General features: G+C 41.3%; 1 protein-coding gene and 1 long non-coding RNA gene across 3 annotated transcripts in view; both read left to right on the forward strand.

The window, feature by feature from the left end:
• The first annotated feature begins 3,702 nt into the window (after positions 1–3,702).
• LOC115032937 (uncharacterized) lies at positions 3,703–13,629 on the forward strand. Its single transcript, XR_003838586.1, has 3 exons — positions 3,703–3,884; positions 12,211–12,300; positions 13,474–13,629. It is a non-coding gene; the product is annotated as an uncharacterized LOC115032937 (long non-coding RNA).
• A 2,615-nt stretch (positions 13,630–16,244) lies between these two features.
• The window catches only part of Exoc2 (exocyst complex component 2), a 171,886-nt gene continuing 164,500 nt past the window's right edge, over positions 16,245–23,630 (forward strand). For both annotated transcript variants that reach the window (XM_021180205.3, XM_085831196.1), the window contains exon 1: positions 16,245–16,354. The gene's annotated coding sequence lies outside the window, so the exon portion shown is untranslated. The remainder of the gene's footprint in view (positions 16,355–23,630) is intronic.

The following is a 23,630-nucleotide window of genomic DNA, read 5'->3' on the forward strand; positions in this document are numbered from 1 at the left end:
AGATACCTTCATTTGCCAAATACAGCAATAATGGAAAGCAGCAATGATGACCACACTGGAGAGAGCATGGTAGAGCCCCATTTACCATGGGAAAAGCAGGAAGCAAATGCGTGAGGAGCCTGCGCTGAATCAAACCCCACCATGCCAGCGAGTAGAATGTGTTACATTGGTTTGGCACAACAAACTGGTACTGTTCATCTGCCCAGAGTGATGCTGGCACAGCAGAATAAACCAGTATATCATCAGGGGGTTCCCCAACCCGTTTGCTGGGCATATCAGTACTGCCTTTAGTGAGTGATAAGAGCAACAGATACCTGCTGTACACAATGTCTATTGCTTGGTTGTTCACACTCTATTTTGGCTACATTTAAGCTAGTAAATCAGTTATCTCCTAACATCGTTATATTGGGCTACCCAGATGCATCATCCTGAGCGGGGCGTTTCCATGTTATCAAGATGCTGGCGAATTCCTTGTCAAGAGAACTACTCTAAGGAGCAGGCTCCTCCAGTAGAGGATTGTCTCCGTGTCTAAGGCCATTGTGTATGATTGCTGAGCTTCCATAGATGCCTATGGGAAAGAAAGATAAAATGCAAATTGTTATAAATATCATTGTAGAGCACAGGGCTAAAGTAAGCTGTGGTTTATGAAGCAATTCCATATGATCCACTGTTTTTATCCAATTGTTGAACTATTTAGCCATCAGTGGATTCTGAACGGCACATTTGGTTACATGTACGACTGGAAGATGCACAGTCCAAAGCTGAGAGCTATTACTATAAAAAGAGGAATCTGACTTGTTTGTCAGTAAAGGCTCTCATTTTTGTTGGGCAAATTTTGGCAAGAATTCTAACTCTTTGCTGCCTGTTAAAATCAAAAATTATAATCACAATCCCTTCATGATATAAAATGGTCACATTTTCTAAACATGAAGAGCAGTGAAATCTGAAGATATGATTAATTTACTCTCCAATAGGTATTGGGTACGTGCTTGTTTGTGTTAGGAACTTGGTAGGTTACCCTGCCCTTGGCTGTCTTGTGCTCAGGGTTGAGAACACACATAGACTATCTGAACCTGTGACCAGTTCCAATACACCAGCAACCCTGTTGCTGAAATCCAACAGGAGACACTTGCAGGCAATTCAGAGCTGCTTGCCCCTGCTTGGAAAGCACAAAAAGACACTTAGCCTAATCTAGTAAGTGTAATTGCATACATAATGGTTAAATTCTTTGGGTTACAGCTTTGTTCTTTATTAAAGGGCACATGCTCCTGGAAGGAGCAATAAGAATGAAAGGAACTGCAAGCCATTTTGGGGGCTTTTTAAAAGTAGCAGTGGGGATTGAACCCAGGGCCTTGCACATACCAAACAATGCTTCTAGCATTGAGTTAATTCCTTGATTACTGTCAGACCCTTTCCAGACAATGTCTCCCATCACCACTTATTACTGCAAAGGACCATTTCCTAAGATCCAAGAATGTCCCAAGAGAGAAAGTCTATCTCCCTTCCATTCTTTCTGGAGAATCTTTCCCTCTTAGGCAGCCAATTCTGCTAAAATTCTGTTAAATAAAAGCACTTCAAGGCGTGTTTTCTGGGCAGAAGAATTCACAGCCTTCCAGTTGGGCTTCTGGCCACCTGGGCTCACCTTCTAGAAACCAGACCATCCTAAGGCACCAGAACAGAGCAGTCAAAACCTCCTTTCCACAAACTTCCCTCGAGAACATAGTATAAAAACCTAGAATCACTATAGCTCAGTAATAGCTTGCTTGTTTCATGTATGCAAGGTCCTGAGTTTATCCTCAACACCGCAAAAATAAAAATAGCCCTAAAGGGCACTTTGTCCATCATGACTTCTCCTCAGTTAAAATTTACAGAAGAGTAAGTAACTGCTGCCATTCAGCAAGACAGTGATGGACCCATCTGCTGAGCTGTGTCCTGCTGCAATGACCACTATAAAATCCCAGGGGCTTATAGCAGCAACTTCTTGCTCATTCAAGCTCCATCCTTCGCTTCCTGACTTCATCTCATGTATTCTTGATCACAGAACCTAGCTAGGCAGAGAAAGCAGCCTTTATCTGGGTCACTGGGGTGTCCTGACAGAGAGGATATGATGACATAGGGACCAGACCATTTCTGTTCCTATTATGTTGTTGAAATAAGCCACAGATCAGCTGTCTTGAGTAGAATGGTGGTGTAATTCTCTCAGAGGGAGAAGACTCCTGGAGAGGATACATTTGAGCAAGTTTACCCACTGTGGTATAAATAGAAGATTTGGATAGTGATGTCACCCAGAAAGGATGCTAGGTGAACCAGCAGATCACATCAATTTGTTATTCTCAGTCTTAACTTTCTCATGTATAATCAAAGATTTGGTTTACAGGTATCAAGGTCTCTTCCAGCTCTGACATGGAGACCAAACTTTTGCCTCATGGTTACTTGGAGTTGAGTATGTGTGTGTGTGTGTGTGTGGGGTGTTGTTATTCATATGAGATGTGCTAGTGTAGTTTCTATATTTCTGAGAGCTCACCAAGCGTGGTGCTTAGAGCCATTTGCTGGATAAATAAGTTAAATCCTATGGATAAAGTGTACACCTGGTGCTTATTTGTTAGATAACTTCCTAGAAATCGTTTCGATGATGTATTGTGACAGTGAAGGAAACGGAGACAACAGGACACATAAAGAGAGGCAGTGAGGGAGGCAGGCCAGAGAGCCAAGGCTAAGGAGGCTGCCCCTGGCAGACTGTCTCACAGAGCTTTGTGGCTGAGCTCCTGGCTTACTGCAGGATACTAATCTTGATCTGCCTGTGGCTCCAGACTCTACAACCTGCTACATCTAAAGGCATGCATGTTTGGAAATGAAACTATGTAAATGGGGAAGGCTCCCGCCCCCTTCCTTATTTTGTAAAGAACCAACTTAAAAAACCACTAGAATTCAATTAGAGGAAGTGCTGCCACATTGTACAAAGATGAAATTCTGAATTTTACTGCAAAAAGGAAATGGTCGCCCTTCTGACCCAACAAAGCAGTTGATTTGCCAAGAAAATGTTATGAACTAAAAGAAGCCAGTTAAGAAGAAATGCACAGGGAGGGTTTGTTCTCATGCAGTCTGCGTGAGGAGACACATACCATTTTAAAGGCTTTCCTGCTTATTACCACAGATTCACGGCATCGAAAGTCACACGAGAACAATGTACAATGTGAATGTCATACTTGATGCTCAGCTGAAGTAGGGCTTATTCTGGGTGCTTCTTTTCTGCCCCACACAATAACGGGTATGAGATTACTAGCAGATTTTCCTTAACCGCAAGAGGGATTCAATTAGTTCATTTCTTGATTTAAAGGAAAAAGCAAAAACAGCAAAAAAAAAAAAAAAAAAAAAAAAAAAAAAGCCAGACTGTGTCGATTTGCTTTTTGTTTATCAATTCCCTAAGGATGAAGATCAAAAAACGTTCGTTAGTCTAGTTCTAGGTTTTAAAACCATTATCCCCACATAACTGGTAGGATTCATTCAGAAAAAAAAAAAATAGCTGTCTTGTGGAGGAAAGAGCACCACACCACCGAAAAGCCATCCTCTCCTGACCAACTTCAGCATGGTGAGCTGGAAAATGCAAAGGGTGGTGAAGTGAAACAGAAAGCAGGGCCGGATACAGAAGCAAAACCCTGGAGAGCCTGGGAAGAATCCAGGCCTTCAAAGCAGAGATTTGAACACTTCAGACAAATGCCACCAAGGAGAAGAGTTTCCAAAGCTGACTTCTCACTTTCGCAGGGATGTCAGATACCATTCCATCCCCTGCTGACTGCAGAAGTCTGGCAGACCCTGAGCGCAGCAACAGTCCTGCACCCTGCAGTCTAAAAACAGTGGCCTCCCAGGCTGCCTGCGGCATTTGGGTAAGCAGTAGCCAGCCGGGAAGAAACAACCAGATTTAAAGTCTGACACCTGAAATCAAAAGCTCTTTTACAATTTTTATCAACTGCCGGGAACGTTGCTCTGTTTCCGTTTCGGGCGACTCACACAGGCCGGGCTGGCACTAGTTTATGCTAGGATATAGGAAGTTCAGGTGCTTCTTCCCAGGAAGCCAAGAGGTGTGGGCTAGGGTGAAAGGTACTGTCACAGCCTCCCGCCCTCTCCTGTCCCCACTGCCCCTCCACGGCCTAGGGCGCCTTGGACGGATCGCATGCCATTTCCTGCATGCGGCTGCGGCACTAATTGAAAATTTGGGTGGCCTTGCTTATTTATTTTCCTGGAATGCGGCGGGTTATATTTTCATGGCATTTTCTCAGCGGTGCAGCGGTTCAGTTTCAACTACAGCAAAAGAAGAAAAGCCAGTGCCGAGTCAGCTGTAGGCGCAGGAGACTGGCTCTGAGTTAGTCTGGCTTCAGCTGTTCCCTGAGACTGCAGAGCCCTCACTCGGTCCACACGGATTCCTCTCCGCCTGGGGACTCGGTGACAGGCTCGTAGCCCTGCCAAACGCCAGCCAAAGAAGGAGCTGCCACCACTTAACAGCTCTTCATAAAACGCACGGGCCCTGATTTCTATCCGTTTAATATTAAGAAGCAGGGCTTATTTCAGCATCCTGTCCCGCTGAGGTTGGTACAAGTCATGGCACTACACACGTTCTCCAAGCGTTTTTTACTCAGGGACACAAAAGCTGACGGCGAAACTTTTTAATTTTCTCGAGCTGCCAAACCACATTGTTCTAATAATCTACCATTGTGTGGATCGTGTATTGCGGGACAGTCAAAATGTCTCAGTGGAATTGTATAAAAACACAATTTTGGCAAAATTAAAATTACACATGTAGCTTAGAGAATTTAGACTTCACAGCTGACTTTCGATTTCATCCTGTGGATGCGCGTCTTTGGTTGCTGCTAAATTAAAACTATGAAGAGAGGGTAAACTTTAAACATTTTGCATATACCTATTAAAAGGGAATTTTAGAGTGGCTGGGTGATCTCTATATATTTAATAGATTTGGTTACTGGAGAGAACTTCTTTAATTCGACTCTTCAAAGGAGCAAGGGCAAATCAGGTCCCACTGTGTGTTCTAAGTAAACTGGATCTAGGTCCCTTTCTTAACCTCCAGAGGTTCCATCCCTTGACTTGGTTTCTGCTACCAGGTAATTGACAGGTTTAGAGTGCATGTGGAGTCACCTCAAAAAGAACAAAACACCATCATTATGCGAAGCAAAGGTCTCTTGGGGAACAAAAAGTAACTTCTTGAAAAATGTTGGCTCTTTTTATGAGCGATTTAAAAAAAAACAACTTCATCTGCACATTTTAATAAAAGTGTTATGAAATGAGCTATTTCTTATATAAATAGCCTTAAGCTGTCAAAAATCATGCCTTTAGATAAAAATAAATGAAAATATAAAGATATTTGGATTCTGGAGTGAAAAGGCTTACTGTAATCCATAAATAGGATCTACTTTCAGTATAAACTTTTTTTTTTCTTCTTTTGGGCTGAGGGTGAACCTTGTTTTCTTTACCTCCTATGTCTTATCTCATAGTTAAAGAAGTTCATTTGGGGTGGGGGATCGTAGTTATGCAAATATTGCCTAGCAAAATGTTCTTACTTTGAATATACATATACAGGTTGAATGATAATCATTTTCACACAATATTGGTTATAAATTTGAAACTCAATATCTAAGATGTGCCCTCCATATAATAATCGCAATACCTTTTGTTTATATGGCTTTTCATAGACTATAAAAAGCATTTTCCAATATATCTCATTGAGATTCATAACCCTCGGAGGCTAACCTGCTTAAAAGATGTATTAAATTCAATAAAAAATAAAGGAAAACGAGTTTATTATTTCTTTAACATAAACATTTTCAAAGTAGAATTAGCATGCAGCACAGGAAATGTATATATTTAATCTTGAATGGCTATTCAGAATAGCTAATCTAGTGAAAAATAAAATCATTAAATTCTTCCCCTTTTAGCAAATGGTTAGGAAAAACTCATTCATTGTGTAAAAGTGAATGTGTTTAATTTAAAAAGTAAACCACACTGTGGCAAATGCAGCACCTTTCTTTCTTTTTAATTTTTAATTTATTATTATTATAATTATTGTTTTTTCCTCTCTCTTGCAGTAGTATGCTAAGCTTTGGCCTGACTATATTATTATATCATATTGTATTTTATAAAATAAATAGCTCTAAGGTTATAGTGTATTTAGAAGCCTAGGCTGTTGTAAATAAGTCTGAATAAATTGGACTTTTTACAGTGTTTACTATTTTTACAAAATACCCCCAAATAAAATTAATTTCTTTTTAGTATTTCCTATTATCACATCTACTTTCCTGTGATCAATAAATTTTAGAATGTCTGAGGGGGTTCTCTCGGTGTCAAATAATAAATCTAAAATGTGTTTTTAAAGAAATGTATTTCAGAGTATGAATAAAAACAGAAGCACCTTTTGTGACTTACCCTCTCCAGGGTGGGGCCCAGAGCTGTCATTTCATTTTAACAGAGATGTGTTGCTTCACGGTGTATTTTACAATTTGCAGACTCAACCCACAGCTGAATTTACACACTGTCCAAAAGAAATTAATTCCTAGAATTTCAAAACTGTGTCTCCTGCAAATGCAAGGCGGGCTTACAGGACAGAGGACAGACCATCATCTGCAGTGTGCCTGGAACAGGCAGGGCTCCTAAACAGTGCCGTGAAACAAACGACAGAAGAGCCTAGGTATGAGCCACCCTCTCCAGTTAGTTCTCTTTTAAAACTCAATGACTTAGAAAACTGGCGCATCCGTACAGTGTTGGATTGTACAATTATTGGATCTCTGAGTCAGCTTTCTACATCTGACTTCCAACTGTAAACAACTCATAACTCACCTGATTCAGATTAGTTTATCCCAAGCATGAGGCAGAATACACCAGTGTTCCTTCAGAACCCTTTTCTCATAAGAGAGGCAGCAAGAGGCACTAAAGTTAAGAGAGCAGCGGGCCTGTGGGCCTACAGACTGGCCAATGCAAGCTGTCAACTCACTTTCGGATCGAAGCTAACACTGCGGTCAGGAAGCCCAAACCTTCCCAAACACAATTCTCTAGTTACATATTCCTCTGATCTGAACAGATGTCGAAGGCAAAGAACCATTGAACAATCTTCTTAGGATGAGCCACAAAATGAAATATGTTTATTAGAAATGGAGTTAATTAAAAAGAAAGTTGGAACCCACCATCAAGACTCTTTTCACATGGGGTTGTGCTGAAGGCCCCAAAATTCTAGGGAATAAATATTGAAATTATGACAGAAGGATGCAAGGTAGGCTACAACGTGGTTAAATAAAATAGAATCTAAACACCCTAAAGGCCCTGAGACCCCACAGCTCTTGACATCCACCACCTAGGCTCATTTCCAGTAGAGTTTGCCTCTGTTTACCTATTGAGCTTTTTGTAGGAGCTGCTACTTCCAAATTCTTTTTAAATTTTTTATCTTTTTGAGCATGTGTGTGTGTGTGTGTGTGTGTGCTTGGTGTGTGATCCTGCGTATGTATGTCTTTGTATGTGTACATACATATGTATAAATGTATGTAGATAAAAAGTGCACAAATGAATGAACACATATGCACATGAGTATATGCATGTGGAATGTGCACAATGTGCATTTATGTGTGTGTGTGTGTGTGTGTGCATGTGAGCTTGTATGTGCCTGTGAGTGTATTGTGTGCTTGCACTCATGGTATGAGCAGTCACAGACATCTGTTAGAGTTTTGAAAAGAAAGAACTTCTGATCTTAGGAAAATGGGCTCTGCTTAAAATAAGAAACGGAAGGAAGACAGGAAAAAGAAAGGAGATGCAAGGAGAGGGAGAGGGGGAGGGAGAGGGAGAGGGGGAGGGGAAGGGGAAGGAAGAGAGGGAGGGAGAGGGGGACGGGGAGGGAAACTTGAAACTTCTTCTTCTTCCCTTCCCTTCTCTCCCTCCATCCCTCTCTCCCTTTCACTTGTTTACCAATAATTCAAGCTTGTATCGTGTCAGCTAGTTTTGAGTGTGCCATAGCTTTTCTCGCCTCAATATTGAAATGATATCTTTTGGAAATAGAGGGTGCGAAGGCAATTCCCAGTTTTCATGACCTGGAGATGAATTCCTTACCCAGAAAGGATGGCAAGTTGATGTTTTCCACCGTCACAAAAGGTCAAAATGGCTGCTAGGGCTTTGTAGCATATTTTGGTGGCCACCATGGAAGATAGCCCCATGGAGAAGGTACATCCCTCGACTGGCCACTAGGGTGTGCAGTATGTTTACCCTGGTTTAAAACACACAAAGGGACCCTAACCAAACTACATGGAGAGTTTAATACTTGGGACTCCACACTCTGGTGAATATTGAGAAGCTGTCTAGCTCTGTTTCTCGGGAATTGAAAGCCTTTATTAATCACAATGATCAGAAGCAATGTATCATTGGCAGCAATATTAAAGATATGCTAAGACATACTGTGGCAACATGAGTTTATTGATCAGAGTTACTCAGTAGCTTTCTATATATTTGTTCCATATCTAAGTAAGCGAATTGTGAAGGTTTTGTTGAATAAATAGTTCACTAGATGATGTGTTTTTACTTCCTAACCTGCTTCTCTATTTAGAAACATTTCTTATTTCTATTTCTATTTAAGAATATTAAGAGCTCCTGGACTTATAAAAGTTAAGCTGATGTTTCCATTAATTTTTATGCCAAAAAAATACTGAGTATAGGTGGAAAGCTTTGATTCTGTGAAATAATTCTCTAAAGAAACATGAGGATCCCAAATGACGTCGGTTCTCTAAATGTCATGAAATGTGTCACATTTCTGATAAGTCTAAGGCAATTAATGTGAAATAATTAGTCTTTTCGTCTTATTTATTTATTTATTTATTTATTTATTTATTTATTTATTTTGATACGGGGTCTCGCTCTTCAGTCTAGACTGATCTGGAACTCTGAATCCCAAGCTGGCCTTGAACTTGTAGCTATTCTGCCTCAATACTTCAGTCTTTCAAGTGCTGGTATTGTAAGTGTAGTCCAACACACTAGAAAGTTATTAGGTTCTTAGCATCTACATGCAGTTTTAAAATATATTTGAATAACTTGTCGCCAATTTACAAAAATAGCCATTATAGTGTATATTTGACAGAGTGATTTGCTGTGACGTTACATGTACCAATCTTGATTTCCTTTTTTTAAGAAAAGGGAAATGACTTTGATTTTGTAGTGCCGTTAGCGGAATCACAAGCAGGGATGATGCTAAGGTAAGTCTTCTAATACTGAGCAACATCTATATCTACTTCAAATATTTCTCTTTTTGTGTTTCAACAAGCCTCCATAAGGAGTATGCAAATCATGTAAGTTATTACATTTTCCACTGTGAATAGATTCATCATGTTAGACATCTTGAAGACTGATGGCTATGGGACATTCAACATCTTAAAGTAATAAAGACCCATTGTAAAGAGATTAATTGTGACAGTAGCCTTCTGCGTGGTATAATTTCTACCTTCCAATCCTTCTTACACAACTAAGTTTTCCCATGAACTTAGCCAGAAGTCTGGTCCTTCATTTGGTTCCACACAACATTTGCTAATTTAAACATGCCTGAAAAACAAGCAGATTCTTCAGTGTTTCGGTGGCTATTATCTGAGTTGTTAAAGATTTTCCTCTAAGATTTTTCATGAGGCAAACTGATTTGGATTAGCCAGCCCCAATAGTAAACAGTGACCAAACAACAAAATGTGATCATAAACAAACAAACAAATCAATCAAACGAGATTTTTTTTTCATTTATTTTCTCCTGATATCCAAGATTACATTCTGGGAAACTATTACAGTTATTATTTACAGTTCTCTGTCTTGATGGAAGATTGGCTTAATGTAAAGAGAGTAAGAGCTAATGCGTAGAAAATAAACAATGTCATTCATATAAGCCTCAGGATCTGGCACTGGTGGTGCACACCTTTAATCCCATCACTCAGGAGAAGAGACAGGGGGATCTCTCTGAGTTTGAGGCCAGTCTGTTTTTCAGTGTGAATTCTAGGACAGCCAGGGCACACAGAGAAACCCTGCCTTGAAAAAACAAAACAAAACAAAACAAAACAAAACAAAACAAAACAAAACAAAACAACAAAATGTCTCAGTCCATATTCTTGGAAGTGAAGAGTTTGATTTGAATTGCTGCAATGTGCACGCACTGCAGATCTCTCTGAATTAGCAAGTGGAAAGTTTACATTTTGTATAGAAAAAAATGTTTTATTTAATTTTTTTTATTTGATTGTTTTGTTTTTGTCGGGGTGTGGTAAATTGCTTCCTGGAAGAATCAGCTAGAAGCAGATACCTTTCAAGGGAAAGGTTATTGTGTTACAAGTCGTTAAGGAAATTCTGAAGCTATAGACCATCAACTAAGTATGTCACAGGTCCCCTGCCTATGTGATGTGGGAAGTTGACTAATCTCAGGCCTGAGAAGCATCCCGGGATCCTTCAAGAGTTAATTGGTACTCTATTTCTCTTCAAACAGGCCAAGACCCATGCGGGGGGTGGGGGTGGAGTGGGGGGGGCAGGGCAGATAGAGTGCTGCACTTGGTGTCTTTACGCCTTTGACTCATAATCTACTTGACTTACAGAGCTTCTGGCTTGAGATGATATTTACTGGAAAGGATGCTGGCAACTTCAGAGCCAGTAGTTATCAGCCTATTTATGTATAGCAAGGGCCTAGGAAGCTGCATGGTGCTTACTGACTTTTTCCTGGCTATTTATCGGCATGTTGACTTGTCCCACCATGGCTGGTCATTTTTCCATCAGGCAGCTGAGGAGGATTGAACTCTACAGAAAGCTGGAGCTGTAACCAAGGTCTGGACATTTTCGTTCAAAAACAGAAAAAAGAAAAGCAAACTTCCTTCTGAATGTATTCTAAACAAATGCATGCTTGCAAATTGGAGACACTTAGCAGCAGGAACAATTAGAGTTCAACAGATCTGAAACACAAAATGACATGACGGAGCGAATAGCAATCACTGACATTTTTTTTTTTTTCCTAAAATGAAGTTTCCATGAAGCTTATCAGCTACCAAGGGTATATCTTTTGCAGATGTAAAATTTTAATTTTCTTTGTTTTTAAATGAAATTTTGTAAGAATGCTCTGTGTCCATAGGGCCTGGGAAAGCTATTGTTTATCTGAAGGAAGTATAACATTCATGCTTGTCCATTCACCTACATTTCTAGCTGATAATGGGATGGGTACATATCACATTGAATAGAGAGAAAACATCGAAGCATAAAATATCCAAGGTCTGAAAAATATGGTAACACACAGGAAGAATTGCTTCATGGAAAAAGCAGAAATTCAGTAAAAATGAAAAATTGAAAACACAGTGTACATATTTATCATTATATTATTTTTTTATTACTTTACTTCATGGTTAGCCTGAAAAATGCCTTTCGAGGATTGTACCTTAGCACAGTAATTATTTCCAGGGTGGGAGGCTAACAGGGAGGTGGGGAAGTGATTGAGGACCAGGCAGCAAAGGATTATAGAAACAGAGGCGGAGGGAGCCGTCTCAAAGTTCTGCTTAAAATGGATGTGTTATAGGTAACCTAGTCACAGAACAAAGCCTCTGGGGGAGCCACAACTTTCAATTCAACAGCAGAGTAATTAGTGTGATCCACTACCATGGTGTACAGAATTATTTGGAAAAACTACACTAACACCACCCATATGCCCCATTCTGCCCAGATGGCCAGACAGAGGTGCCAGATGAACGAGTCTTGAGGCCCTGCCAAAACTCCTTCAGAGAGTTGTGCTGAAACCTTCTTGTGAGATCTCAGGGCTTAAAGCACTCCAGGCTTTCTCCTATCCAACCAACTTTAAAAATGAGATTAACTGGAATTTTCCAAAGGTCAAAGACTCAGGAGTTACATCACGTATGAACCAGAAAGTAGCTTCTGGATTTTCAATGTAATTTTTCTTTTAATCAATGGTGATATAGTTAGTTCTTGATTTCTTTTTCAGGACTGTGGATATTTTTGTTTCCCACCCTAATTTGCTGTTGAACACTTTGAGTGTTTCTTTTCAGGAGCAGTGAAAAATGAAGTACTTCTCAACTTTCCTGGTTAAGTGTCTTTGTTACAAGGGTGCAGCCGGGAACAACAAAAGTTTCACTTGGTGAAAGTGGAAAGTCTATGTGGTGTGAAAATGCTTCCTAGCTTTAATCTGTGCATCTGTTCCTTATGTCTTAGGATCCCAGAAATGTAAAGACATGCTGGCTGGCAATGGGCTGCCTCCTTAATTACAGGATAGAGAGTTGAGGATAAAGACATCCTGAGTGGGTAAGGCACAGCTTTCCTTTTTACATAGCTTTTCAGGTGCAGAGCTACAATGTTGGTGTCCTGTCACTGCCTTGAGAACCTGAGGTCAGTCCCTGTGAAAGACATGCTTCTGAGCCTTACACTTTAGGGGAGTCCTGCTGAACATAGGGAAATGCCATCATGGACAGACAGGACCAGGATAAAATTTTTGTCATATTAGATTTTTTTTAAAATGAGATCTGAAGACAAATTGGCAAACTGGATGCAAGCTGACACCTTGGACATAGGGACGCCTTCTTACAGGAGGGTAGCAAGACTCAAGTCTTGTACACAGCATGACACCACAGCTGATACTTCTGGTCCCAGTGGGAGAACAGACCTTGGCAGGTGAGCTACACAATGGAAGCCAGTAACCCTGCCTTCTTCACATGCTACCACTTTCGTGGGTAAGCTGGGAGAATGTGGGAGATTTATGTTTTCTATGTCAGTCCTATGGCCACTGATTTTGTACAAATTTATTTTTGCTCAAACTGAACAGGCATACCTGTTTCAAAGTAAAAAAGGAAATTCCAAACTATCTAATATCACACACACACACACTCACTCTCACACATACAGACTCACACACACACAGGTTCACACACTCACAGACACACCCACACAGACTAAAAAACTCACAGATACACACTTAGACTCTCACACTCACAGACATACACACAGACTCTCATACAGAGAGACACACCCACACAGGCAGACAGACAGACAGACAGACAGACACACACACACATACACACACACACACACACACACACACACACACACACAGAGTCACCTACTCCTAGCTAGCAATCTGAACTAAATTAGAAGCCGTGGTGAGAGGACACCCCTGCATTCCCATCACTTGTGAGGCAGAGGCAGGGAATTTCAAAACCAGTCTGGGCAATACAGTGAGACTCTGTGAAAACAATGACAGCAAAACCCCACAAAATAAGAAAAACTAAAAGTAACTAAAACAAAACCATACATTTAGTTAGAAACCCCCTATTTAGGACCCAAAGGAATCTTAATTCCTATTCACATATAATCATAGCATTTGATTATTTCTGCCCTCTGGGGACTGAACAGGAACTAGAGAGCATCCAGGGATACTAACTGAGCCCTTCCCACATTCTGACCCAGTTCCTTTTTTTCCAGGCTATGTGGCTCTCATATATCTTTGGCAGAGAGAACCTTTCCTCAATTTCTTCACTCCCTCATGGACCACCTACGGACATAAGCTCCCACCAGAGACGCCCAGATATAAACACAGGTGTTCAGCACATCTGCACTATTGTACTGGATGGCAGTAATAGCCATATGGTTGGGGTAACAGTAACACCAGGGCTCTTCTTTAGAGCCAAGTTTATTTACAATTTTCAAATTGAAATATGCAAATTTCAAGTAAATAAAAAGCCCACGAGGCTCCATTTCACTGTAAAGTTGATCAGAGACATATGACTATGCTGAAGACTTTTCACACTGAGAAATGGAGTCAATGAGAAATGAGCCAACGAGAAATGGAGATTGCTAAGTTCATATCAGGGCAGTTGCTAGGAGCACAGAATAGCTAAAACGAAGGTAAAAAGAACATGAGTCAAAGGGTTTCCTAAACCAAGAACCATGGCTAAGGAATTTCTGAAAGAGCTCGGTTTGTGTGACAGACAACCTTGCAGGCTTTCAAATCCTCTCTGCAGCTTTAACCACGAAGAATGCCAACAGTATTCGCTTAAAGCATGTCAGCTGTCAGTATATCGTCAAAATTTATCAAACATTGCTTTTTTTTTTCCTTTTTGCTTGGCTGTTTAGCAGATTTTGAAGTAGATGGCTAGAAATAGATCTCTCCCCACAGCTCTGGTGAACACTTGAATCTCAGCTTTTCATCCTACAATCATTTTTGTGAAGCACACACAATCCCTTCTCTCAGGAAGTTCAAGAGTAGGACAAGAGAGTAAATGAAGAGACTGGTACTCTGCTGACAGGTCTAATGCATGGCCAGCCTGATGCACTGAATCACTGTCACAGTGCGTCTTTGTGGCACATACTATGAGAATGAATACGGCAGGAATGCCCCAGCAAGGACAACTAATCATTAGCTTCTCCTAAGAAGGAGCCTTAAGAGATGGCATCTTTACAGTTGTGTTGAGGGTTAGGTTGTGCACTAACTATGTATGGCCCCTTTCAAACTGACATGCCCTGCAGTACTGAGTACTTAAGGTACTGATGTAAGGCAAAACAGATACATAAATTATCCAGGGAGCCTAGTGGTGTCTCCTGGTGTTTCCGAAGACTGTTTTGGATAGACCAGGGAGTACTGTGTCAAAATCCTTCTTTTTAGTTCTAATGAAATCTGAAAGTGTTGAGAACATAAACCTATACAATGATTTGTAATTGCCTCAGCAGCTACCATAGCAATTTTAGGTTTAACAGTTTTATTTTCTGGCAACTTCTGCACCAGTGTTTTCTAGTTGGTTTCAGGGTTAGGACTAGAAACTTGAGGAGGAGGAAAAATAAAGAAAATTGTACCGGTGTTCTTTATGTTAACAAAAGAGTCTCTTTCCTCTTCTGAGTGTTTCTGTTTCACTAGCATAGTATATTTATTATTATTTTTTTGATCCAGGGAAAACTCTGTGAGTTTTCCAGAGCCACCATTCTGGCTTTGATGGTAGGCAGCCTTACCTGACAAATGGCATGTCACTGAGACCTGAAGGGTTTTGTTTCACTGTGAAAGGCTTCGTGACTGCCAGAGATTTCTTACAGTATTTCCTTAGGACCTCTGCTGCCAAGTCTCTTGCTCACGTATAAAGAGTGTTCCCTTGATCTTCAAAATGGATGGTTCTGGAAACACTTTGACGTATCTTCTCACAAATAGGAGAGAAAAATGAAGCCATACAATATCTCTTAATTCATAGTGTTTGTACGACATCCTCTTCAGTGTATGTACTGAATGAAGCATAAGGTAGCACAGAAAGATATCTGAAAAAATTAGCTTAGGCCAGTGGCTCTTAACCCCTCTGGGGGAATGATCTTCACGCAGGGGTTGTTTAAGACCATCGGAAAACAGATATTTACATTGCCTTCATAACAGTAGTAAAATTACAGTTATAAAGTAGCAACATAATAATTTTATGGTTGGGGGTCACCACGATATGGGGAACTGTATTAAAGGGTCTCAGTATTAGAAAGGTTAGGCTGTTATTGGTCTTAAATAATGGGCACCCCGTAGCTACTTCTCTCCACAGTCATGGCAACACAACCACAAGTAGACCCTATGCTTCTGCCATTATCCTCTGCTGAAGATCATTGTCCTTCGTTCCCGCTACAGAGGAGGCCACAGGGAAATGTCTGCTTCAGTTCAGCTGGCCATCTCCAGAGTCCACAGGAGGGTACCTTCAAACCTTAGGACTTCTGGGCTGTAGATAGTAGTCGTTTCTATAATGTGGAGGTCTTGTGAGTTTGCAAATCAATTTGCCACTCAGACCCTTGGGACCCCAAAGCTCTGATCTGTGAGAAATTTTAATAAGGCGGGCACTCCTGGCTAGATGCAGTCCTTTGACTGAGGTTTGCCTCTTGACCTGGTGCTGATCCCTGACCGCTGTGGACTCTTGGGCAACATCTACTGTAACTCTAACCGACTGTACCCTCTTTACCCCTCCCCTCTTTTTCCTCTCCGAATTCCACCCTTCCACTTTCTCCCTCTCCTCCTTTCTGCTTCCCTCCTTCTTTTCCCCCTTTCCCATCAATTCCTCTTCTCCTTTCCACCTCTCCACCCTTCTCTCCTCCCCCCTCCCCCCTTTCCCTTTCTTCCCTATCTGTCCACTTCCATCCTGTCTATACCACCTAACTTCCCTTCTCCATAGTCTGGTCCTCCTTCTTCTCCTTCCCCTCTGGGAAGAGGCGGTCCATCCAGCACTCGGTGCTCGGCTAGGCGGCGGATCGACGCGCTCGGCGCTCGCGGCGTGCGGAAGTGCGGCCCTGGTGCTGGCTGCGGCGGCCTGGAGCAGGTTGGCCGGGACCTGACGCCGCCTGCAAGTTGCAGGTGAGTGTCGCGTCCTGGGTGAGGACGTCCCGGGTCCGGAGTGGAATTCCGCGGCGGCACGGGACCGTCGGGGCTGGGCGACCTGGGGAGGCGCGGTGAGGGACCCGGGGCGCGGGGCTGAGTGTGGGAGCCGCGGGCCGAGCCTTCCCCACCCGCCTCCGCGCAGGCCGCCGGGCTGGACTCGGAGGAGCGGCCGGTGTGCTGGGTCTGCTTGGAATCTGTTTAAGTCCCCCGCGCTAACGTGGACGGGAAGCTTGGAAGGTTTCCTTTACTACTCTGGGAGCAGCAAGTGCGGGTTCAGCCACACCTCCATTCGGCCATTTGAATGCCTTACACTAAAAACACTAATGGCAACTGGTTATCTGTCTACTAACTTTGTTTATAAAGCTTAGCTTGTGATGGCCCAGGCTTGGTAACAGATTCGCCCAGTGGCAAGGAACTGAAAGTCAAAACAAGAATGATCTAAGTGTGAACAATTTGTGATTCGACAGGTGACAGAAAGTCGCTGATGTGGGCTTGCCTCTTACTTGTTCTCTTTTGTTTGACACAGTAGACAGTATTTTTAAGCAGGGGAACCTCTGTTTGTTGGAAACAATTTTTGGAATCATTAGAAAGTAGTCTTTTTTTTTTTCTTTTTCAATTATTTAATTTACTGTAACAGACATTTTGAACTATAACCTTCCAAAAGGTGATACCTTGAAGACTACATTCAAAACATTTGTAAAGGCTGTATTCTAGTACGGAGCTTCTTCAACTTTTGCCACCAAAAACTTATAAAGAATTTCCATGATTTTATATGTAAGTTTATAAAATAGGTAGACAATCTATTTATTCACTAACTGTAAATCACAGAGCTTTTTATTTTAAGACAATTTTTGTATACATGCAAACTTATCATTTATTAAAGATGAAAGCATAGAGTTGGATAACTCAGTTCTTTTTACATACATAGTTAAGTCTTGGTTTAATATTTGTAACTACGGGACCCTGAGCATCTTCAGTGCTTTTCAGAGCTCATTGATTATTTTAATTTTCTAATCATCAGTAGGAAGAGCAGTTCTACATATAAATACATAATACACAGTGGTAGAGGGACAGTTAGAAACATTTTGGAGATTGTTGCAAATTTGTCCTTACTCCCGAGCAGAATCCATTGGTGATCTTTTAGAACTTCAAATCAGCAACTTAAACACCAGTTTTTCAGATTAAAATTGGGACACAACATGGTTTAAAGACCCAATCACTTGGTGGTTACATGTTGAAGAATGCCAGTAGGGAAACGTGAATAGCCTTTGTTTTCTGTAATAAAACCATTTTTCTCCTTTCCAGAACAGAACATTTTGTTTGTGTGTGTGTGTGTGTGTATATATATATATATATATATATATGTGTGTGTGTGTGTATAGTATATACATATACACACATACACACATACTTATACACATATATGAATACACACATATATGTATGTGTGTATATGTGTATATATTTGTATGTATGTATGTATGTATATATATGTAGTGTGTTAGTTTTTTCAATGTTGTAACCAAGTACCTGCTAAGCAGTTTAAGGGAAGAAGGGCTCACTCGAGTTTATAGATTGGAGTTATATAGCCCATGCTAGTGAGGCTGCCTCATCGTGGCAGGACTGTGCCCTGGGACCCCTCAGGAACAGGAAGCAGATAGAAGTCAGGATGTGGGGCTGGGCTTTCTTAAACCTCAAGTCCCCACCCCCTAGTGACTCACTTTCACAACAAGGCTCTTCATCTGTAAGCTTTCATAACTACCTAAAACAGTGTTAGGAGGTTCTGAGCCTATAGGAGATATTTTCTATTCAAATTGTAACATACAGTGAAAACAACTGCTATTTGTAACATATAGTACTTTGACGCTGAGTTGTAGGGTTTGGGTTGAATACTCTTGGGTAATTCATGACATGCAACGTGTACAGAGAGGAAGTTCAGAACCAAGGCTGGGATGAAGTTGGATTGAGTACTGCTGGTAACACCTTTGATTCACTATGGATTTCATTTTTTAATTCATTTTTGATCCCATGTGTTTAGAAGACTTTCATTTCGCTTTTTTTTTTTTTTCTCTACCTCTGCATTCAGTTACACAACCCTGTATAACCTACAGGATTGCCACTCACAGTTTAAGAATGTGCATTCTGGTAAAAGACTTGGTACTGAATAGAATCTCTAAGTGTATAGCCACAGCAGGATCTTACCACGTAGGAAACACTAGGGATAAACTTGTCTCTCAGTTATCTTTTCACACACGTTGTGGTTTACTCTTCTTTCTTTGAGAGGGTCTCACTATTGATTGATCACTATTCAGATTGATCTTGAACTCCTTGACTGAAGTGATCCTCATACCACAGTTTCCTCAGTGCTGAGACATATCACTATCTATGCCTGGCTTTTCTGTACTCAGCGTTATCAGGCCCAGGTTCCTAGTAATGCCTACTACATAGTACACATACTACACATGTTTATAAGGTTTATCTAGTAGATGAGTTTTAGGCTTATGTTAAAGTAGGCGATTTTGAGATTGATTGCAGTGGGAAATAAATTTGGTTACTAAACGGTTTGAGGAAGTATGGCATGATAAACTCTGGGGATGTAGGTGTGCATGCCCTTGACTACCTGGATGGTAGGGACCATTCACTGTAATCACTTTACAGTGTGTTTATGTTGAATAGAGGATTGATGCTATTGGTGCAAATGGGCACACTTCACCTAATTGTAGACACACAGGGAATTTTGAAGCTGTGAATACACACACAGGCTTTTTTGATCTCAATTTGGATATTAAAGTCAAATTTATTTTGGTGTAGGAAATAAAGCAACCATTCAGTTCTCCATGTGCTACCGCCAGCCAGCTGCATGACAACAACTGGGTTACTCAGCATCTCTGAGCCTTAGTTTCCCTTTTTGTGTATTCAGAGAGACTATATAAAATCTGATTATCTCAGTGTGCAGTGTCCCTGCATTCCCAGCACTGGGGAGGCTGATACAGGGGGATGCTGAGTAAAAGATCAGCCTGGGCTACAAATGTTACCCAGTTTCAAAAGCAAAAACAAATGTAACTTCTATAAAGGAAACAAACACCAAGGACAGCAAGAAATGTCACCAATTAGATTTTCTCAGTCTTTGGGCATTGAAAATTTGCACTTTTGTAAATCACGTTATCATTTAGCATTTGTCTTATGTCTGAGTATTAAGGGCTGTGATTATCAAGAAAACTCACCCGATACAGGGAGTAGTTCTTGTCATCCCCATATCTCCCAATTTTGGCATATGACTTAGGTATTCATAATGCCATCAGCCTGGATCCAGAAGGGGTATTTTTGTCCCTCAAAAAATATCTTGAACCAAACTGTAGTAATGGGTGTTGAGAGAAGAAGGAGTGGTATGGGATCGAGCGAGAGGGAAAGCTTTGAGGAGTCCAAAGGGACAGGGAAGGTCCATGGGCATGGGCATGATTTGGGCTGCCTCTAGGTGGCCAGTGAGCAAGCATGGCCAAGTGCTCTCTGGGTTACTTGAGGGCATTCTGTCAAGCATGGCATTTGGAACTGAGTTCTTAGACAGTCACTTCTCCCAGGAACACTTGGGCATGGAAAAAGCCTGAATATTCTTAAACTCAATACTGTTAGTGTCAATTAAAACTAGGGTGGGTCATTCATTTTGTTTTTGTTTTTTAGAGTAGCTTGTTCTCCTGGACCTAAGGAATCTAGATTTTAATTGATGAGAAAATTGACTGCTTAGGGTGGATCCAAGTAGTTAGAATTGTATAGTGTTGAAGGCTTTCCCTTTCTCTGTGAGCAGGTTCCTCTGGAAGCTCCAATGCTTGCTTCCTTCCTTCCTTCCTTCCTTCCTTCCTTCCTTCCTTCCTTCCTTCCTTCCTTCCTTCTTCCCTCCCTTCTCTCCTCTCCTCTCCTCTCCTCTCCTCTCCTCTCCTCTCCTCTCCTCTCCTCTCCTCTTCTCTTCTCTTCTCTTCTCTTTAAAGGTCATTTTCAGTTTTAAATTCTGTGACTTTGGAAGTGATATGATTACATCCATTATAATTTTACTGAGCTCTGAGAAAGCAAGATAAATAGCCTGAGAGTTATTTGGCTGTGGTTTCATCATAATGAAAGCCCTACATGAGTGACATGATGTATGTGTGTGTAAGTTAGGGGCTCTGCAGGAATTGGAATTCATGCCAGATGGTTCAAATGAGACTTTAATGAAGGGACTATTTTAGGAGGTGTGGTTATCCAAAAGACGGTGAGGCTTACAGAGAAACAAAAGCTGGAAGGTACAGAGGGGGAAAATAGGTGCTGCTGAGGGCTGGAGGCAGGGAATAGTACCTTTCAGTGGGGTCCTCAAGGAATCTTCTAGATTATCACCCACGTTCTATGCAAAATCTATTTGAGCATTTTCATGCTTTCAAACTGCTCATCCATTCACGTGTACTCTCTAGTAGGTGATCTTGCCACCTGCTGTAGAAAAATAGCACTGTCTGAGTGGAAGCCCATGGTGCTTGTGTCCAGACAGTTTCTTTTCCAGTTATGGCGAGAGATGCATCTCTCTGTGTACCTGGCTAGGGAGTCCATGCGCTTCTGCCTTTGACTGTCTTTCTTGTCTTGCTAACATAACAGCTCTTTCCTTTGTGTATTGTATGCTTAGAGGCAGCAACAAGAAAGGCACCTGCAGGAAGAAGTATAGTCCTCTCTTGACCTCAGGATTTTAATTACTTTTTCTCTACTTCTTCCCTTCTCAGTCATATTTTAGAAAGAGTTTTGCCGGTGTTCCTTTTCTGTTGAGCTGTCCCACTGCCATGACCCTTCTGAAGGCCATGGTCAGTTTCTGCCTCCTGATCTCTTACTGTTACTCCTGGCCACTGTAATACCCAGCAATCCCTTAGTGAGGGCTTTGTTTGAACAAACCTTTTTGCGTTCCTAGTTTATCTTTATCACCCTCTCCATTCTGAGGATCTGGGGCCTCAACCTGTTGAGGTTTTAGGTGATCTTTTTCTTTGTAGCCTAAATTTATCTTAATGGCCTAATTGGTGGCTGTATTTGCTAATGACCTCTTCAATCTTTTATAGGTGATGTACCTTTTAGGATACCCGAACTTTTTTTTCCTTCTGAAAAAAAAAAAAAAAGGATTTCTGATATTCCAGGAATTAAGTTTTATTGTTTCATGTGGATCTAAGAAGAAGGAATTGTGGTGTGCAATTTGCAAATATTTTTGAGTGATAGTATGTTTTTATGTGAAGCCGCCTTTCCATTTTCCTTTCCCTAAGTAGTGTGATGTCATTGCTGACAGTTGGTCAGCATCCAGTGGGTTGAGGACCAGCCAGCTTTAGACTCCAGCCGTTGGCTGTGCAGGGTAGGAAGGTGCTTAGCTGCAATGCTGTTTCTGGGGAACAAGGAGCATTCTGAGTGGCTCCTCTCAGTGAGTCAGTCCACGCTTGTTTTATGTGAGTAGCTGGATAATCCAGAATTTATGTAATAGATGAGTTATGGACGAGTATTGAAGCCCTTCTCAGACTTTGCCCTCATGCTTCTTTGTTCTGGTCAGTACTGCTTCCTGGTGACCTTGGGCACATTCTCCTCCTCTAATGTCTCATGTCCAAGTGTAGTAGAAGGTAATAGTAATAGCTTTTTCCTCATCTATAAACAAAGAGACATGAGACAAAATAGAAAAATAAATAGGAATTATGTGCATTCATTTATTATGTTATTTATTATAACATAATCCCTAATTATGTCATATAATTACTGTATTTTTTCTCGTAATGGACTAGGATGTAAACACTCATATTTTTACTAAAAGCATCAAAAACATATTTCAGTTACTTTTCATTTTTGGAGGTAAAGAAGGAAATGGATTCTAAAGAGAGGGCAGGGAGGACCAGGGAGGAAGCTCTGCTCACACAGCCTGCTTCTCTGCAGATTGTTTGAGGCCCTATCTTTGCGCAGGTCCGCTGCAGTGAAATGCGGGCTCTCTAGCTTCTTTCAGGTTTGAGTTTGGTTTTGTTAATTATGGGTTTGCATTGAGGCCCAAAGAAAAAGATTATTCTCTGGGGTTTATTTATTTATTTATTTGATCTTAGAACTCTTTCTTGGTTGTAATTTCATGTTCTGACTTTTTCCTAATATTATTTCTACCAGTTAATTTTAAAATGTACTTTTAACCTGAAATTCTGAAATAGGCAATTTATCTTCTTTTATTGTACTAATAAATATTTTGGAAAATTAAGTTTATGCCCCAATGCAATAAGGGAAAATTATGAAACTAAGTTTCTGATTTGGAGGCCAGGGAGCTGGGTCAGTGTTTGCTTTGCTTTGTTAACATGAGGACCTGTGTTTGGATCTCTGTCACCCATGTCTAGCATCTCTTATTCCAGGCAGATCCCTGGAGCTAGCCAGCCTAGCTAAACGATGAGCTCCACCTGAAGTGCAGCAAAGAGAGACTGTGAAAACCCAAAAAGGTAGATAGCAAGAGAAGATAACTGATTGATCTGTTCTTCACACGCATGCATGGGTGAGGACACCTGCACACATAAGCACGAACACATGCGCGTGCGCGCACACACACACACACATCTCTGTTCAAAAAATCTTTTCATGTAAACAATTAATGGTGAGGAGGAGACTGAATAACCTGTCTAATACAAATCCATAAAGGAATACAGTTATACATTATAAATTCTAAGAAAAGATGGTCCTCTTGGCTTTATTCTAATGAAATGCTTTTATAGTAGTGATTTTCTCTTTTGACTTGTGATGGATAGGAGGTTAATTGATGTTAAATGGATGCTTTGTTAATCCTTCATCAGCTACTAAATTGGTGTGGGGGAGTCCAGGTCAAGACTACATAGGGTCTTGTTTTCTCAAGGAGGGTTATGGATCCCACCCTTCCCCGCTTCCCCGAAGCCCACACCAAACTCCAGCTGTCTGTGCAGGGGCCTCTTCCATCTCCTTTCCTGCTCCCCTCCCCTCCCTTTCCCTTATCCCTCTAGAACTCCCCTCACCCCCGCTGCCCCCATTTGCAGAGTGACAGCTTGTAGATGTTGCGTGCGAGTGAGCTGGACTGGCGCTGTGTGGTCTGAGTGTGTGGTCTCCAGCTCTGCGGAGAGGCTGCTAACAGGGTGGATGAGAGAGAGCAATAGTGTTTACTTTAATTTATTTCGGATGCCGGAATTGTGCTCAGGGTTTTTCCGAAGTTTGACTGCACTGCCAGCAGCTTCAGCCTCTCCCAGCTGCAGTGCAGGCTGAGCTGCCCTGG

This window comes from Mus caroli, unplaced genomic scaffold (genome assembly GCF_978045245.1).
Source record: "Mus caroli unplaced genomic scaffold, Mus_caroli_1 scaffold_15, whole genome shotgun sequence".
In the NCBI taxonomy this organism is placed as follows: domain Eukaryota; kingdom Metazoa; phylum Chordata; class Mammalia; order Rodentia; family Muridae; genus Mus; species Mus caroli.